This window comes from Passer domesticus, chromosome 4 (assembly GCF_036417665.1).
Source record: "Passer domesticus isolate bPasDom1 chromosome 4, bPasDom1.hap1, whole genome shotgun sequence".
NCBI classification, from domain to species: Eukaryota; Metazoa; Chordata; class Aves; order Passeriformes; family Passeridae; genus Passer; species Passer domesticus.
Window position 1 is genome coordinate 39,767,799 of NC_087477.1, and position 19,554 is coordinate 39,787,352.

General features: G+C 40.8%; 1 long non-coding RNA gene across 5 annotated transcripts in view; it reads right to left on the bottom strand.

Moving 5' to 3' along the window:
* Positions 1 to 2,749: 2,749 nt before the first annotated feature.
* Positions 2,750 to 19,554, bottom strand: part of LOC135299006 (uncharacterized) — a 38,046-nt gene continuing 21,241 nt past the window's right edge. For 2 of the 5 annotated variants that reach the window (XR_010361022.1, XR_010361024.1), the window contains 3 exons: positions 14,733 to 14,858; positions 14,477 to 14,614; positions 4,015 to 5,561 (listed from right to left, as the gene is read on the bottom strand). This is a non-coding gene — a long non-coding RNA (uncharacterized LOC135299006). The other 3 variants (XR_010361026.1, XR_010361023.1, XR_010361025.1) reach the window with 3 other exon arrangements.

The window sequence follows — 19,554 nt, forward strand, 5'->3', positions numbered from 1 at the left end:
GCCTTATTTTCAAGCTTATGTTACAGGTGTCTTGCAACTTACTGTACTGAAGAACTAAAGCTGAATATTGGTATCTATTTCATCACCTATTTAGAATGCTGAATTTGCCACAACTGGACATGACAGGTTTTTTTTACCCCTGTGGCAGAGTCACGCACTTGTTCAGTGTCATGGGTTAATCCCAGCCAACAACTTAGCCCCAAGCAGCTGCTGAATCACTCCCCTACCACTGGGGTCGGGGAAAGAATCAGAAGGGCAAAAGTGAGAAAACTCATGAGTTGAGATAGACACTAAAACAGGTAAAGCAAAAGTTGTGAACACAAGCAAAGCAACACAAGGAATTAATCCACCATTTCCCATGGGCAGGCTCAGCCATCCCCAGGAAAGCAGGCTCCTCCACGGGTAGAGTTTACTCGTGAAAACAAATCCTGTCATTCTCAAGGTACGCTGTTCCTTCTTTCCCCAGCTTTTTGTGCTGAGCTTTATATTCAGTGCCATATGGTATGGAGTACCCCTTGTGTCAGCTAGGATCAGCTGTCCCAGCAGTGCCTCCTCCCAGCTTCTTGCCACCCCCAGCCTCCTCACTGGTGGGGTGTGGTGAGAGGCAGAACAAGCCTTTCAATAGTAGTCAGCACTATTGAAAATATCCCTGTGCTATCAACTCTGTTTCCAGCACAAATGCCAAACAGCCCCGTATGAACTATTGTGAAAAAAAAATTGGCTCCAGCCAACAGTTTACGGTGTGCAACAGGTCACTTCAAATGGAAGCACTATTGGACACATCAGTCCAGAGACTATACAGCTCATATGGCTGTTACCAGGACTTGCAAGCATCTCTAACAGACAAGTGAGACCTTCACTAGCAGAAGAGATACTGCCTGAGGAACAACAACTCACACGGAGGCAAACCTCTGAGTATGGCCACAAACTGGCACCAGTGGATGCCTCTCTGGCACAGACACAGGAGTAACCCTTTAGGGTGTTGGCATTCTCCATGCCAGGGTTTTCCCACATAATCAACTACCTTTAGCTAGAAAAATGTGTTAGGCTCACTCTCTCTTCAAACTTCATGCTGCAATGTACCAAATGTTTAGATGCCAGCTACCGATGTTCCCTCCTGTCATGGTTTGAGCTGGGATAGATTTAATTTTCTTCCTAGTAGCCAGTGTAGTGCTGTGTTTTGGATTCGGGATGAGAATAATGTTGATAACACACTGATGTTTTGGCTGTTGTTCAGCAGTGCTTCCAATAAGTTACTTACTCAGTTTCCCATGCTTTGCCAGTAAGGAATTGCTCATGAAGCTGGAATGGGAGCACGGTCAGGACAGCTGAACCAAACTGGCCAAAGGGATATTCCACACCACAGAACATAATGTTCAGTCTGTAAAATGGAGTGAATTGGTTGGGATGTGTCAAACCATGCTTGGAGACTGACTAGGCATTTGTCAGTGAGTGGTGAGCAGCTCTATTGAGCATCGCTTGTTTTTTCTCAGATTTTATCTCTGTCTCTTTTTCATTACAATTCAGAGAATCATAAAATAGTTTGAGTTGGAGGGAATCTTTTAAGGCTGTTATTACTACCATTATCATCGTTATTATATTTCATTTTCTTTCAGTCAGTAAACAGTTCTTAGCCCACAAAGTTGACTTTTTTTGTTTCGATTCTTCTCCCTTGTGGGGGTCGGGGGAGAGGATGAGTGTCTGCATTGTACTTTGTTCCTGGCTGGGGTTAAATCGTGACATCTCCACGACAGCTCCTTTCTGAAATCTAGAGGCTACAGACTACCCAGGCTCCTAGATGCTCCCACCAGGCATTTCCAGGTTGCATACAGGTCCAAACAAAGCTAAGGTTATGCCAGCAGAAGGAAAGTCACACCTGTCTCAGATACATTTTTTCCAAGCCGTTTGTTTGTTCCTCCGTATGAACACGTGCTGACAGCCTGTCTCTCTGTCTCATCTTCAGCCTGGCAGGCAAGGGGTTGTACTGCAAGCAGCAAAACTCTGCTGATAGCTCAGGCTTGTACTGGTGATGTGGAAGGTGTGGTATTATGATAACCCAGACAGAGGTAGTCCACACAACATCTCCTTCTCCTTAGTCCCATTCTTCCTTCAAAAATTACCTACCAGTCTGTGGACAAAAAAATCTCAGGATCCAGTGGACTGCTACTTAGGCCCTCTATAAGCACAGACAAAACAAATTACTCCTGTTTCAAAGCTCACCCTCACTAAGTAAATGCTTATACCTTTCTTACCACCTGATTTCTCAATGGTCATTCCCACAGAGAGGAAATTATGGCCTTCCTCCCATCCTGCTGTGTTAACTGATCCTGTCAAACTCAAAATGGTCTGCTAAATGCCCTTCCACAACTAGCCAAAGTGGAGTAATCCGATTCCTCCTTCTACTTGTGCTATCTACACTTCTGCTGACCTATTGGGGGTTTAATGATGTGACTGCGGGGGATTCGTATACGCCCTATAGGAAAGTTACTTCAGCCCCCCCTTGTCTGTTAATCTTCTCTAAGAAAAGTAGCATGTTATGGTTTGTGAGCTAAACTCTGGCAGCTTTCACAAAAAATGCTGTCAAAGCAGCATTTCCATGAAATCCTGGTCAAGACCTTTTTTTTTTTTTTTAATCTTATGGTGACAAGTCAGAAAGCTTTATTCCACAGGATTTATAAAGCAGGTTAACCTTCGCTGGCCCTGTATCTTTCTCTGGCCTTAACATACATACAAATGGGGTTAAAAGCTGTTGTATCAACAGTTCTTTATTACACCCCCTTATAAGCCATCACACAAGCGACAGATTCACGTTCTGGAAACTTGTACTTCCCATTGGAAAGTTGGAGTGCAAGAGCACCCTTGGCCATTGTAGAAAATGTCAGCTGTAAGTACAATATTAGATTGGTTTACATTTAAAATGTTTCACTTCAAGGACACCATACGTAGTTTATGGTTCCATTTGCTTCCATGAATCTTCTGAGCAAGTACCCACAGTCTGGTTGTGCCACAGCTCTCCTCCATTTGACTCCAGACCTTGTTTTTATGATGTGGCTGGCTCCTAAGTACACTTACCCTTAAACATGTTAAAGAAAGAAAGATCAATACTAATTAGATCACTCTGTATTAAAATACCCCCGCCTGCCTAAAAAAATCTCCTATATTCTAATCTTGTGATTCAGTGTAATTATGCAATGCTTGTTCAGTGATGAATACACTGACAGGTTGACATTAAAGCAAAGCTTGAGCTATTCTAGTCGTAGCATAATGAGCACATGTCCACTAATAAAATTAAAGCAGCTTCTTGGAATTGTACCCTCAAATCCTGAGAGTGTTTCTCAGACCTTCTCTGCTATACAAAAGAAATGCCTCGAGAAAGAAGAGCTGTACATTTCCTACAAACATTTTTTGCTGCCGTATGCCTTTCTGCCTTTTTTTTTTTTCAAAATACTTCCATCTGCCTCCTGCAGAGCTTGCTACAGCATCCCTGTGTGCAAATAGCATGCTCCTCTATAATTAGCTTCCTCCTCTGCGACTTAATCAGTGATATTGTAAACCAGACACTGTGATAATTTGATCAGCTCAGTGGCAGTGAATTGTACCATGACTAAAAAGTCCAGGCTGGTTGTAACTGTAGGAGAAGCATCTGCTTAAGGGGAAGGGTGATGCAGTCCTTAAGTTAAGAGCACATGGCTGCATTTAAATCCTGTAGCTAATCCCAGCTCCTATTCCTCACAGACAGTCTCACTCCCTAGAGTAAAGAGGCATGCAAGCTTTCTCTCCTTCTGTGATATCCATTGTTTCTCAGCTACTCCATGCAATGCTTATGCAGAAGGAGAGGGATTGCTGTATCCACTCCAGATGAGATCACAGTCCCATGATTAAATGCTTTGTAGTGAAGTAAATCTGGGTTTCAGTACTCTTCATGTAGGAGAGGACAAAATCCTACATTTCTCTTAGCTGTACAAGTGGATCAGAAGGTATCAAGAGAAGCAGGTTTTTCTCTTGTCCTGGAAAAAATGAAAAATTACAGTAGTGCCACTGGATTTGGTTGGACAGTGTGACTTTTAAAGGTCTTTTCCAGGCTCAATGATGATGCACACAAATTGCAAGCTTCACCCTCCACAACACTCTCAGGGCAAGCTAGGCAAAGGAATGCCTTTGCTGTGAATAAGTGGTTCTGCCTCCAAAGGACTTCCCTCCCAACAGGTTCTTATTAGTGCAAAGCTGGTAATCCAGTAGGTTATGGGGCATGCAGAAATAAACATTTTATTTTTTTTTGTTTTGGAGAAGATTAATGTTCCAAGACACTCAGAAGCTCTGTGGTTACTTTGGCCTAGCCAGTTCCTCATTGAATCCACCACTACTAGTTTCAGGCAGTGTGTTGCAATCTCCATGCAATCTTGAAACATTTGGATATTCATATCTGTATAAATGGATTTGTTTAATCCTGTTTTCATCCCCTACATGGAAGACCTTGCAAAACCTCCAGCAGGTCTCTGCTTTGCAGGAGATAGCTTTATATCCTCTGGCTTTGAGGACACCCATCCTAAGACATCTCCAAACCTCAGAGTTTCCTTCTGCAGAGTAAGTTTTTGCTAGACCATTAGTTCATACAAATCACACTCCCTGATCTGCCAGTGAGTTCTCATGCTGGATTGTGCACTTTAATAGCTGAGAATTAGCTTCCATATTTTGTCTTTCCAACCTCCCTGCCCCACATAAACCTGATTTTCTGTGCATGTTAGCTCTGGGTTTACAGGTGTATGCTTGCATGCAGGTAAGCATGAGCAAGCTTGCTTTGCAGCACTTAGTGCCAAAGCTCTCCATCAATGCTCTCACTGAAGACCTGAGTTCACTCCTTCCTGTATGTCACCTGGGTATGAATTTCAGAGCATATGATATAAGTGAAGAAGAAAAAGCTGTGCATTTCTTTCCAAGGAATCCAACTGAGTCCATTCAGCAATGAAGTACCAAGATACCTCTGAGAGTAGCAAAAGATGAGCTGGACAAGAAGAAATGAACATGGTCTGTGTACAGTCTGCCTGAACAGATAAGCCAAGCCATGAGGGGAAGGTGGATTGTATTACATGTCTGGGAAGCCAGGGGAGAGATTCCCCGTCTGCAGTCAAGAAAGAAATATACACAGGCAACTGATGCAATGACACCATGCTGTCCCAGCACAGGGGTGAAACACCCAGAGGACATCATTCACAGACCACCTGATAGAGAGATAAATGGAATATGAGGGATAAATTCAATCTTCCTCTTCAGAGGTCAAATTCTGCTCCTATGGATTCATGCAAAACAATTCTGGCTTCTTACCCTATCAATAAGCTGAACTGAAACCATATCATGCCCCTAAAGTGGCCCATTTTGTTCAAGAATTTGTCCTTTCCACTTGGCAGCAAAACAAACAGTGCTGGTTGGATTCAGACCACTGGAGCTGCTGTTCACTCTTGAGATGGCATCAGTAGGCCAGTAGGCTGCTGGGAGTGGTGGAGGTGTTCACAGTCTGCTTTAATGGCTTGAAAGAGCTGAGTGGTGATAAATATTCAGTTTGCCTGTGTGAGGGGATAGGTAGAGATGTAAATGTGCAAAACTACATGTAGACCTTATTGTTTACCTAAGAAATGTTGCTGCAAGGATGCAGGGATGGACACAATTTCTCCCTGATAAGGGTCTTGCCAGGGACCCCAGTCTGTGGTCCCAATGCACAGCCTAAAGCAGGCTCCCAGAGATACTGTTAGGCAGAGAGGAGCAGCAGAGAGTGGTAAAGCCTCCATCTCAGCAAGCAGAATTGCAGCATGTCATGTAGTCCCCTGTGGCTTACAAAACAGACTAGATAAATCAGAAGCTTTTCAAAAACCCACAGTATCTCCAGGAACAGGCACATTGCCCAATATAACAGTATTTTTTTTTTTAACTTGAGATTCTTGTCCCGAAAAATCTCTCCTAATTTCTGTGCTTGTTTTGTACAAGGGCAAGACAGAAAATTCTGTCTTGCGTTCAGCGCTTGGATCCTTTGCCATGATGGGAGTGTGTTGCTGCAGATCTTTGAAAAAAAGCACTGAAGGAAATTAGAAGCAGAAATACCACTGAGAAATGGTGAGCTTGGCACTCCTAAATCCTTTGGCAGCCACTGGGAAAACTGCCCAGCATCAGTGCAGACCCTGAATGCTCAAAGGACTTTGTTACTGAAAAAAGGATGTCTGCGCTAGGATGTCATGCTGGTACATCTCCATTGTATAAAACACCAGACAAAATGACAACTCAGCTCACCTCACTGAGGAAAGGGGAAAAAGGAAAACTCAACCTGTGCAAAGTTATCTTTTCCTGTCTTAACTTCAGCAAACGAATTGGAGCCAATGCAGTATATTTATGCATTGGGATTTCTATGGAGGGTAAGGCTTTTCCTTGTAGTAATTCAGTCACAACAACACCCCACCAAGTGAGCTTGCATATGGGCTAAGTACTGTTCCAAGCAAGTACTTCTACTTAAGGGATGTTATGTGGGTGCACTTAGGAGCTCTCGCCAGTAGAAGGATCCAATTTTGGTTCTTTAAAGGATTCTCAAAATGTGTTCTACATATGCTTTGCCTTCAACTATTTGCCACAGAGCTTCTGCATAACTCTGCACCTTGCAAATGAAGAGAAGTGTTTGCTAGGACATGTCTGACACCACCATTAAAATACTACATGAGCCATTTTTACATTTCAGAAAAGATACTGAAAAGTTGAAGCAGAATTTTGCAGTTCAAGGAAGGAAAAAAATCTTGCATCAGTAAGCTCAATTAGTGTACTCTGCTTAAATTTCCAAAACTAATATCAGAAGTTGATATGGAATGGAATAGTTTGATGTGGAGAAAGTTCTGGGTATTAAAGATACATTTAACTACTGGAGAAAGATGTAATAAGATAGTAGATGAGAGAAGAAGGGACACATTTAAATGAAAGGGGGTGCCACTTTTAACAGTGAAGGAGCTTAACTACTGCAACAAAATATTGGGGCAATGGTAGTGTCACATCATTAGATAAGTTCAGATCCAACTCACATCTCTTTCTGAAAGATTGTTTCTATTTCCCAGGGATTTCTGTTTGCGGTACAGGAGGACTGCGTATTGTTTAAGGTCTTATGATATACTGGGGAGCAGACCAAATAACGTATGAATATGTTTGGAAACCAAAATGTTTGCACTGAGGATCTTTGCTAGACTCCACCAAACTCCCAGATCCCATGACCTAAATCCTCCTAGAATGTTTAAGCACTTAAGTATCCTGTCCTTCGGTTGCTTGACTCCTCATCTCCACCACACAGCTGCCTTGAGCACCACATAGAGAGGGATCCTCACTAGAGGGGCAGTTTTCAACTGCTTAACAAAAAAACAAAAAAAAAAAAAAAAAAAAAAAAAAAAACCAAACCAACAACCACAACCCTGTCAGCAGCCCTGATAGAGTCACACAGAAATCTGAATTTCAGCTGAAATAATTGCTTCATTTTTCTTGGGACAATACCTTAAATCACGATTTTGCTAAGTCCATCAAGTACCACAATAAAAATCTTTCTTCAGTTTGGAGTCACCAGTTTTGGAGCCTGAATGCCTCAGGTTCCTTCAGCAAACACTAGCCTGAGTGGTGGGAGTCCATTGACCAGGCAAGTCCCAGAGCAAACCCTGAAAGTGGGCTCCTTGTCTGGCAAGTCACTCCTCACACATCGTTCTGTAGTGGCCATAACTTTGGCTGCATGGCAGGGGATCTGCTTCCTTTCAGGGCACAAGGATAGTTAATTTTGGCAGGTAACCCTTGCTGTTCTCTGCCTAAATTCCAACATGTCATTACTCCAGCGTGAGATAAACATAAGCAAAAGATTCATGTGCTGTTCAGCAGCTACTGCACCACATTATAAATTCACCATATTCATTTAAGTAGTGCATTCACATGCAGTGTAGGATGCAAGTGCTTTATTATCACACCACATTTTTATCACATACCACTCAGTCTAATTCACTATCAGCAAAACAAACCTTTTGCCATATTTTCCCCTGTATCTATTTGGATATTGAATTTGGACAAATGTGAAGAGCTCCCTAAAGATGATCTCTAAATGATTGCAGCAGAAATCATAATTAGGTTCATCTTTTGGAGCAGCATGAAATCATCTGCATGTACTTACTACTTCAGCCAAGTTTAAATACTTTGATGGAAAAGGGTTGATGCTTAAGTCAGATCTGCAATGAATCTGTCTTTCATATTGCTACACCCTTGGCACATGAGCAGTCTGGTCCCAATCCTTAATTGCTGGCTGTATTCAAGGGCTAGATCTCTTTTCCACTGCCTGTTTAAGACAATGCCAGGGAGGGTAAGTCCTGTTGGCTGATTTTAGTATAATATAAGCTATTGAGTAGAGTTTCACCACAAACTGAAATATTTGAAAGAGGCTTGGCACCCATTCATTAAAAGAAAAAAAAATCTGGAGGCTGATTGAAGCACTCTGATAGATATCCAAGACACTTCCAAGTAATGAGTAGTATAGGACAAACACTGGCACATCAGTCCAAGTAATGGTATATGCAGATGTGGCTGAAGTTTGATTCTGTTACATATGTCAAGTAAGAGTTTTACAGCCATTCCACAGCCACACCATTTTAAAGATATTATCCTCCCCTTCAGCACTCCCTGACACAGAAAATGTAGCAAATGTCTTCCATTCCATTTTTTCCCTAAAGGCTTGCAACAAATAAACCAAGACAAACCTTATCCTATGATCACAGAAAAATTCTGTTTGGAAGGTATTTGAAGAGACCATTTATTTCTCATGGTTCCCCTGTAAGTAAGATTTCACTGCCGTAGCAAAGAAAGATGTGTGGTCTATTTGTATGAGCAAACTTAGGTCAAATCTTGGTTTTGCTTGGATCTAGCAGAATGGCCTTGACTTGGGCACGAGGAGACTGCTGCTTCAGGATTCAATACTGCTGCTGTGCAGCTTTGTGCAACCCTATCTTCTTTTTATCCTCTTTGTGGCTTAATTGCACAGGAAGGTCTTGGAGGAAGAGGCTCTTTTCCAGGGTATTTGTGTTGTGTGCAGCATGATGTGGCTCCAGTTTCAGTCAGGGTTTGTAGATTGAATGATAAACTTAGCACAAGAGTGAAGTGATAGCAGCACCACACAGAGTCTGCAGCAGATACTGGAACTGAAACCCGATTTCCTGAAGCTTTGTGTCTGCCTAATCAATAATGCCATCTCCCGTGGAATCTGCCTATTTTCATCAATAAAATACCAAGATTTTCACAACAGTTCACTCATTACTCACTCTCTCTTTTTATAAGACTCATAGCAGGTGTCTGAGTTGACTGAATCATTTAAAGATTCTGGTTATTATTTTTTTCTAAATCCTAATTTCTTTTTTGCCTGCATTGTAAAGTTGAAAGGCATCAATTTAAGTGTCTGCACTGAACCACTCCAAATTATTTCTTTGAAGCATCATCTCACAATGGGACTCATCTTACTATTGAGGACTTTTTTAACAGCAGCATGTTAATGATTTACTGAGTTATTTAGAAAAACCCCTGTTGATTTGGCAGGCAGTGAGCTCTACAACTAATGCTCATACTATCTTTTCTTGCTCCCATGGTGTCATCAAAATATTTAAAGTTGCAAGCCAGATCCAGAGTTGTGAATTGGTGTTTTCTAACAACTTAGGCCACATATTCACCTGCTTTATATCATGATAGAGCTGCTCAGACATGCAGAAGATATCTCCACCTCAAGAATAGTTTTCAATGGAGTCAAATCAGGCATTTTGCAAGAAGAGTTTTTTTATTATGCCAACGGCCAGCATGCCTCATCCTGGGGAGAGTGTGGATTACTTAGCCCAAAGAAAAAAATTGATGTAAGATTAAATGACAATTATTATGCCTTCTGGCCTCAGTTAATTTTAAATGTTTCCTGGTACATATGATTTCATTTTGAGATTCTAAAAAGTATGGTTTAGTATGCAGACACAAGCCAGCTCTCTCAAATGGAAAGAAGGAACTTTAGTCTAATATATTATAATTTACTAACTTAAAATTGTTACATATTTTTCCACTTATTCTATTAGAAGTAGTAGTACTCAGGAGAGGTGGAAGGGAAAAGACATTTAAAAACAATAATTGTACTATTACTTCTAAGGAACTTGCCTTTTTCTCAGTGCCGTTAAATCATAGAATCATTTAGGTTGGAAAAGACCCTTAAGATCAAGATGCTCAGATCGAAAAAGTTGATTCAGTTGCCAACAAGAAAAGCTATGGGACCAAATTGTCATGGTCTGTGAATATACTATATATTTCTGCTAACCATCTGGCTGCCTTTAGTGCTTTTGCCACTCAGGGAAAATGCCATTTACAATCAATTTCAACAAATACCATATGTATTAAGGTTGGAGAACAAATGATATTTCAATATTGTACATTATAGAAGAGCTTCAAGTTCACCAGACCTTCCAAGTTATTCAGTTTGTGGTGTTTTGGGTTTTTTCTGGTTTGTTTTTTTTCAGATTGTCTGCAGCCCAGCAGCTTGGTACTGTACCTGTGGGTACTTGCTGAGCTGCTTAGGGTGAGAGATGCAGAGAGACTGAGGAGTCCCTGCCAGGACTTGTGAGCAAACTTCACAACCATCAAGTCTAGAGCACTACCCACAGCCTGGGACTGAGAGCCTAACTCCTCCTCAGGCAAGGGTAAGGACCAGAAAGGTTTGTATCAGTCAATACCAGGGCTGCTAAACTTAGATTCAGGAGCTAGTTTGCACTCACTGAAGATTTAGTGTAAAAACACAGGATCCCTTTACACTTAACTCCCTGAGGTTCCTTCCACAAATATTCAGATATTCAGGCGTGAGGGGAGGTTCTTCATAGCTACTCAGAATTTTTAAGGACAGGTATTGAGATTTTGATAATGATTGACCTAATAGGTTTCTTTTTCACTTAGAAAAGTATAGATTTTATTTCTACAAAAACAACTCTGAAAAATCGGTAGAATCTCATTAATCTTTTCATTTGTTTGAATGTTCAGATAGTAAATATTTGAATAGTGCTTCTAATTAGTTAACACAGTCATCTAGTCTTGCAAGTAAAACATATGGAAAATTTCTACTGAAGTTGAATGTTAATGGTTGGAACTTTACAAGCAGTCATCATCTAATCCTCCTTCTATTTGACTAAACTGGAGTTTTACCACTTGCTTCAGAAAGAACAGGTTTGGGCCAATTTTAAAATTCCTTGGCTATTAAGTACATAATAACTACCAGATTTGGACAAAGTTGCTGTCTCATTTTCAAGATGGCATGATAAGTACTGATATTTTTAAATACTAATTACAGTCACTCCCTCTAACATTTTATAATAGGCACATTAAGCAGGATTTAATTGCCATTCAAGCCACTAAAAGATGTTACAATTTGATCTTTTGAACCTGAGCTCAGCAACAATGTGAATGACATTGAAAAAATACACAGAATAAGTTCAGAAGCACTTCAAAAAAATATCACTTCACAACCTTTGGATTACAAATGCAGATTCCTCAGTGGAAGTATACTAACTTTACAGGTAAAATATTATCAGCCTGACTTCAGCAACTTCATCTACATTAGCAACTTCATTTTTCAGCATGTTTGGAACCTTATGTATTGCAAAATGTGTCTTAGAACGGAAAAGACATTTTCAGACAAGACATACAAATCACTTCCTCAATCAAAAGACCTTTTTCAAAAAACTCATATAACGTAATATTCTTCAGCATTCATAAAAAGATGTATACTCATTTCTACTAATGAGGGAATTGATTCTCCTGCACTGCTTATGAGCAATGTTCTTGGCAAGTTACAAACAGCACATTATCTGTAGATTTAATTTTTCATGGAAGGGTGTAATCAGCACTCCTCTTAAAGTGTGTTTTTTCAATGGAAAGTGCTCCAAGCACAGTTAGGCATTTTGCCTCCAGAAAAGAAGGGTATGATTGTTGGAGCACCTGCAATGCCCTCAGCAGATTAACTATTAGCTGCATCCCACTTGTGCTAGCAACCAGAAATATGAACTCATTACAAAAACAAAGGAGTTGTGCATTTTTTGAACCGGTCTGTTACACGTGCTGTGCCTTGGACAAGGCTGACTGGACTCACTGCAATTCTTTTCAACGAAAGCGGTAAGGCATCAGAAGAGATTTTTATTGAATAGTGTCTATGGGGACCTTTCCTGGAGCAGTTAGCACCAGCCTGAAGTAGCTCTGCTATAGATGTTAATATGACATAATAGCTGGGTTTCAGATTTTCAGAGATTAAGCAAAACCTGGGCATCAGAGTCTTTTCCAAGACCCTTCTAGAGGAGTGGCGCTTCTAGCGCTTCTTTTGAAGGCAAAGCCCCTTTCCCCATGACTTGTGGCTGTTAACACAAGCTCAGTGAGCTAAAGAAGGTCTTTCCCAAAGACAGCTTCATGACTGCTGCAGCTTGTTCCTCAGCCTCCTGGGGACACACTGCCAGCACCTCACAAAACTGACCGCCACACTCCTAAAAGCTGCTCAGCGCTTTGGACAGCAAGAGAGAGGCACAGCTACAGTTAGGACAGGGTTACCTCTGAGCATGTCTCCCTCCATATTCACAGATCTCAGACATCATTTGAGTCAGATCTTTCAAAAGCCCAGGACCCTCCACCCCATATACCCTGTGGTTCTGCTGGAAAAATCTGAGAATTTCTCTCGCTACTGTAATCCATTTTCAATCTCTCTAATTCAGATATGTTTCAGGCTGTGGGTTTATTGTCTCAGCTTCTGACCTTTTTTATCCTGTTAACTGCTATTTTCAAATGCAGCAATCTCATCATGGATTTCCTCCTCACCTCACCACACTAAGCTCCAAAGGCCTCTTGTTGAGGAATGCTTTTTGGCCTTTACATGCATTTCCTCCTTGTGTTGCCATGTGCATCTATCCATTCTCCCAAACATGTCTATTAACTGTCAGGCAGCTGTTTCAAGAAGATTCCCTGGCTACATACATAGAAATTTGTAGTCTGGATATGAGACTGAAGTGTGGACAGCATCACCTGGAAGTCTTGACAGCTGCCACCAGCTTCTCTTGTACAGCTCCTTAGCACAGCACCTTATTTCAGAGTATTTTCATTAGCATTAATGTCTTATTGCACAATACAAAACAAGCCAGTTTTTTTTGCCTATCCACATTGCCTCTTGGCTAAAATGATTGTGTTTCTTTTTTTATTTTCTAGCCACATCAGTGTTCACTAAAGCAGAAATAAGGATTAATTTAGTAAATGCACAATATTAAATAAGCTCTTCTGGTGAGTAGACATAACACACTGAAATATGGGAAGCATAGAACTAAAAACCCACTTCATTTATCAGCAATGCAGCTTCCAAAGAGTATTCTTAGCTTCCAGACACCTTAGAAGCAGATTCTGATGAACAGATGAACACCAAACAAGCAGAGGAAACACTACAGTGCTGCCAAAGTTAGCTGATAAAGAGCACTGTTGGTGAGCACTCCTGCTTCAAGTGTTTCAATGTTGGATCTATACTGGAGCATTTAAAGGGTTACTACCAGCATAATGCTGGTAGAATTATCTGATATTAAATTTAAGTTCAGAACTCTTTGCAACTGCATCTGAAATCCTGTAACTTAATTATAAGTCTGGATTGTGGGTCATTTTCACCTGTAGCACTCAGATTTTCTTTATGCCCCTGAAAAATTGAAACATCTTTTACTTAAGAATGAAGTGCTTAAAAGACTTATCCCTGCTTTTTTAGGCACTTCAGTTTTGGCAGTCTGAACCATGGACTATAATAGCCATAATTTCATCTATGGCAGGTGCTAAGCTAGAACCACGGGCACTTTCCATTTGGAGTAGATTAAAAATAGCAGCACCAGTAGAGTGTATTTACTGCAGTGTGTGGCTTCTGAAATATAAGATTAGCTTCTGTCTTTGGAAGTTGAAGTCTAAACTGAGTGCAGTTTCCAAAGTTCTGACTGTATTATACAGTTTTTAGATATAAATATGTGATTCTAAAGTAAGTGTTCATACAAAATCCCATCAACAAAACTCTAGAGATCTGATAAACACAAATTTAAGAAAATGCGCCAGAGAAGAAATGTTTGTTGTGAACATTTTAGCTATACAAAAAAAAAGTGATATTTTAAAAACAGCTACAGAGAGGATAACTCTAAACCAGCTCCTCTGAGATTTATTGTTCAAATTGTGAATAAGTCTAGGGGCCCATGTAAAAAGGAAAAATGCTAGATGGAGAATTGATAGGACACTTTCCCCATTACTAATCTGCAGAGCTCTGCCATTAGATGTCTGTGGAAGATACCACAGAAGCATTCAAAATAGCAGTGTTTGTTTTGATACAAATCATTATCAGTGTTTAGGGAATAGGTTGGGTAAATTAAGTTGCTTTAGAAGTCAACTTCTATTAAGACATAGAAGGAAAACTTACTTTATAGACAACTTGCTTGCATGATGCTTACATCTCCCCCTGAAGCATCCAATGCTGATGCCACTGCAGAAAGAGAGGACTTAGCTGGGATCTTGATTTTATCCAGTCCAAAGCTGACACTTCTGAAGTCACATGCAGCTGTTGCATTCAACAAAAGCATCAGACTTCGTTAAAAATTGTTTGTAATGGAAAATCTAAGAATCTGTCTTTGATAATTTAGAATAAACTGTTAGAGGTTTGTTTTTTAAAAACTCACCTTTGTGCTGCACCTATGTTTGCCCTTGATTTACTCCTATTCATACAGGGCATTCAAAATCAGAGGTCTTATTTCTTTATGCCCTCCTCCATGAAAGCAGAAAGTAGTAACTGATCTGGTCACATGCTGAAAACACATTAAAATAGCTTTAAAATCTTTCCTTGCAAAAGAGAAGTTGCCTCAAAAATCATATGGGGTGGCAATCCCATAACTGCTGAGAGCTGAGAATAGGAGCACCCCAGCCACTTACATCTGTGACAATGCTTTGTATTATGGTTTACAGCTGTGAAAGTGTAGAGATGTATGCTTGTTCCTCCCCATTTTAAAAGCACACTGTGGATGCACTGAGCTTTGCAGAAATGTCTCCACTAAGTCAAGAGCCAAATGCCTGGCAAAGCAGGGACCTCACAGTTTTTAGGGTATAGATCAAGTAAAGGGTTTCCTCAAGCACTTACTCGAGAATCCAACCAAGTATTGAGTGAGAAGCAGACATCAGTGTTGAGCAATTGCTGAAAACAGACTACACTTGAAATCCAGACAACTTCAATTCAGGCTTTATTTCCAGCTGCAAAGCTCTGGCAGGGAGACACAGCTAGAGCTGAGCCTCGACCAGCTTGGCTGGGGATGCTGGACACATTAAACAGGGTGGACACACAACACATGCAAGCAGGCAGCCCTGGCCTCAACCCAGCAGCAAAGATCCACACAAAACTGAAATTAATGGAAGCAGGGGGCATGAAATGAGACATCAGGGGCAAACCCTGCCTTCTTAGGGTACCACACAGGCATTTATAGCCCACAGGATTAATCTTAAAAGAGTGAAATCCAATTCCTCCTTGTTCCTGGAAAGGCATCAGTGCTCCTAACCTTATCTACTGTTCATTCTCTAATCCCCCCTCCTCAATCAGTGAAAGGAATTAGGAGCTACCCTAGAAAATTAGCCATTTATAAGAAGAGAAACCATTTTGTCCAGCTGATTTACACTTGTGACTTAGAAGAAGCTTCTCCTCCCATCACACTTCAACCTTTCTAAAATAAAAAGTTACTAGGTGAAGTCTCTTTCAGCTGCCAAATAGGTTCTCAAAATATCAAGCTGAACTACAGATGGAAAACCCTTGCTGAAGGAGGAACTGCTGCAGTTGTCGTTCTTTGTGCTATATTTTATTCATTTTCAGGCCTATTAGTGCTCCTCATCTTTCACTTCCATTCCTTCTTTTCACCCCATTACAATACTTCTGCTTTGTTAAACGTCTGTGAATGAAAAGCAAATCCACTAGTCAGAATCAGAAGACAGATTCAGATCCTTGTGAGCAAAATGGGCAGTTTAAGCTACAGCTTGCCTTTGTCATTTGTTTTTTGAGCACTGACAGCTTTTCCCCTCATCCTAGGTAAAAGATTGGACTGAAGGAACCCAGCTCAGCCAATTTTGCTTGTTCATCTGGGAAGGATTTGGGATGGGCTGGCCTCTGGAGGATGCCTTTTCACAGGCAGCGTTCAGCCCACAACAGTGCCCGCTGTCTGAGAGACGTTCCTGTCCTTGATGTCTCACACCAGACACTCACAATGAATATGTCAAGCCTTTCCCCTCAGTCCCTCTGTGTCATCCCTACAAGTTAGCTGTCTCCTTTGCTCTCCCTTATTAGTTTGCCAGAAAAAAGTAGCTTTCAGCTTCTGTAGCCTTTAGAAAACAAAAACTTCACAGATCCCCTATTCAGTGTCCTGAAGAGTTTCAGGGAGCAAGGACAAAACCCCTAAAGACTAATTCCTCTAAAAAAAAAAAAAATTCCCTCTCTAGTTTAAACAGTAGGAAGACTTTACTTACAAATGCTTGCTAATGAGTAAACAAAACCAGGGGGAAAAGCAGGAAAAAACACAAAGAGCATACTGTAGGATTTAACGGCCAAATGTCTATCTTGCTACCATCATTTTCCCCTTTCTCTACAAGATCATCTTGGCTCAATCAAAAGAGCTTGCAAATCTAATTTGAATTCTTGAAAGCAACTCTAATTTATCATGATCCTCTCTGAGGTCAAATCTATTCTGTATTATTTTTCAAAGTTTTCCAGCATGGTAAGTACTGTAGCTGCATAATAAAAGGAACACAATTCTTACTTTATGGCAAATTTCCTTGAAAAAGAAAACAGCTCTGCATTGCTGCAGTTATTATGAATTTCAGCTTTTATAATGGACATTGGTGTCTTCATCAGTTTTCACAAGAGCCTTGTATTCCTTGCAACTGGCAGACACTCTATTATATATATGAACACATAAACACACATACACACACACACATATATATATATATGTCATGCTCAAAGAAGATGAATCAATTCAATGCCGAAGTGCAGCAAACTTGAGAATTATATCTTCTTAATACCAGTGCTTTGCTAAAACCTATATTTAAGTAGAACAGTAGTTGATGGACTTTGCAGGACTATATAATAGTTCAGGCATCTTAATTACTAAATATCACTATTAGTTTCAAATGGGCTGCTACACTGCTAAAAACAAAATAAATTGGAAAGCTCAGAAAATACAGCCAAAGTAATGGCAGATGAGTTGAATGCATTTGGCTATACACAGGAAGCCCAAATTTCAAATTGCAGATCTAGTTCTCTAAGAATGATCTAATTCCTAAGGGATGGTGAATTCCCTACAGACACAGAAATTACATGCTGTGGAGCAGCATCACATGTCAGATATTGGCTGCAATCTTCTGAAAAGCCTGAGTGAGGCAGTTCTAAATACCATTGAAATTAAATACAGAAAGATAATTTCATTTTCTTGAAGAAGCAGTTGTGCAGAGCCACTACCCACAGAGTGGGTAGGGTTGGTAGGGACCACTGGAAGTCATCTAGTCCAACCTCTTCACTCAAGCAGGATTCCCTAGAGTATGCTGTTCAGAATTGCATCCAGAAAACTTTTTATTACCTCCAGAGAAGGTGACTCCACAAACTCAAGTCAGTAGTGCTAAAACCTTGATACCATGTTGCTCTACAGTAAATACTTGGTTTTGTTGGGAAGTTACTCCTATTATTTTCACTGGTCCATTTTAAAACTTTTGACATAAGATGGATCTCTGGGGACTTACAGAACTCAAAAAAGGGAAAAAACAAGATAAATTTCTTTCTAGTAGATCACTGTAACAGCACTGCTGGATGTTGCAGGAAGCAAGGCAGTGCTTCATTCTAACAGACGTGACAGTAGTTCCTTCCCAGTGGTGGAGAGAGTCTACTGCTCTTTCTAAGCATATGGGATGTTATCACACCCATCTTCATGCCAGCACTGTATATTAACCACTCAAGGTCTTAGACTTAGAGCTGTTTTGAAATAAAGTTAGATTTGAGCTTGGTGATCAGATCTAAACAGCACAGCAAAAATTTTCTTTGCCAGGCAAGGTGCTGCTCTTCAAACAGCTTTTATCTTGCATATTTAAAGCTGCTTGTAATGTTAGACCGAATCCTGAGGGAGGCAGGCCAACAAGGAAAACAAAGGCAAGATGCTTAAACAAAAAAGTCTGCACAACAATGCAGCCCACAGCCTACAATTGGTCTCAGCTGTATTCAAAATAGCGCCAGCACTGCTGCTGTTATTTTGTACGGCCTGGTGCTTGACAAATGCTCATTTCACAGTAGGCATAAACATAGCCCTGTAGGTATGATCTTTTGCACCAAGCTTAAGAAACAGATTGTGACCATCCAGCTCCCATAAGCACATATTCATACACCTGTACACTGAGTTTCAGTCAAATATCTACCCACCACATCCCAATTTGGTAGCCTAACAACTGATGTGGAAACTTCCACTTCTAGAGGCTTTGGAAAACCTGGAGCTGATTTATTCTCTGAGGTGCTGAGTGACTATAGGGCAGGCAAGCAGAAAGGTCTGAGTGTCTAAGGCACAAGACTTGCTTTTAGTCGTGTCCCATGGCAAACTCAGTCCAGAGGTTAATGGATGAAGGACAACTAATGAAGCCCTGCACCAGTTTTTATACTAGCTCTCAGGCTTTTAAGCTCAGCAACCCTTTGTGGTTATGCTTTTCCCACCCTTCTTAAAAGTTAGGAGCACTTCAAATTTCTTCAACAGTAAAATGTGGAGCTCGAGAAAAAGAAATCCGACTGCATTTCTCATTCTAACAGCCTGTAAGGGACATACCGAAAACCCTCCAGGCACAGTTTCCACACTAAGGCCCAGAACTCAACTGTCAAAATTCAGACAGGCTTCCCTGTTGGCAAACAGGATGCCGAGGAAGAGGGAATGGTTTCCTAGCCAACAGGATTCACTAAGCCAACATTTACCTGGTGTCTTTAGAATGCCATAGTCAGAGACAAATGTAGTCGGGCTCTGTTCTCAAGATTTTCCCCAGTTCATTCAGTATACCCAAGACAATGTACTCCACAAAAATGGAAACAGTCCATCCTCCCCAAAACTTACACCTCCCCCACGCGTCCCTCAAGGGAAACCACCAGAAAAGTTAGGAAACCATTCCTGTTGGTGCATGCCTTGCTCCTTGTTTGGGAGTATGGACATGGGCATTCGTATGCTTTCCTGAACCAGGTGCCTCATCCTGCTTCTTTCTCCAGCAGTGCCTTTGTTTTGTGTCTTTTCAGTTTGGACTAATAGCTCGCTCAAACAGGCAGATTTTCCACATCAGATGAAAACAGGATCTCCCACATCAGGGTTCCAAACTTGCTGCATAATCAGAATACAACAGAGAGTACTGAAACATGGAATAAAACCTTAAGACAATTTTTGAGACCACATTGTGGAACAAGCAATTCTGGTCCCCTCCTCCAGTAATGACAATGATGACTTATATAAC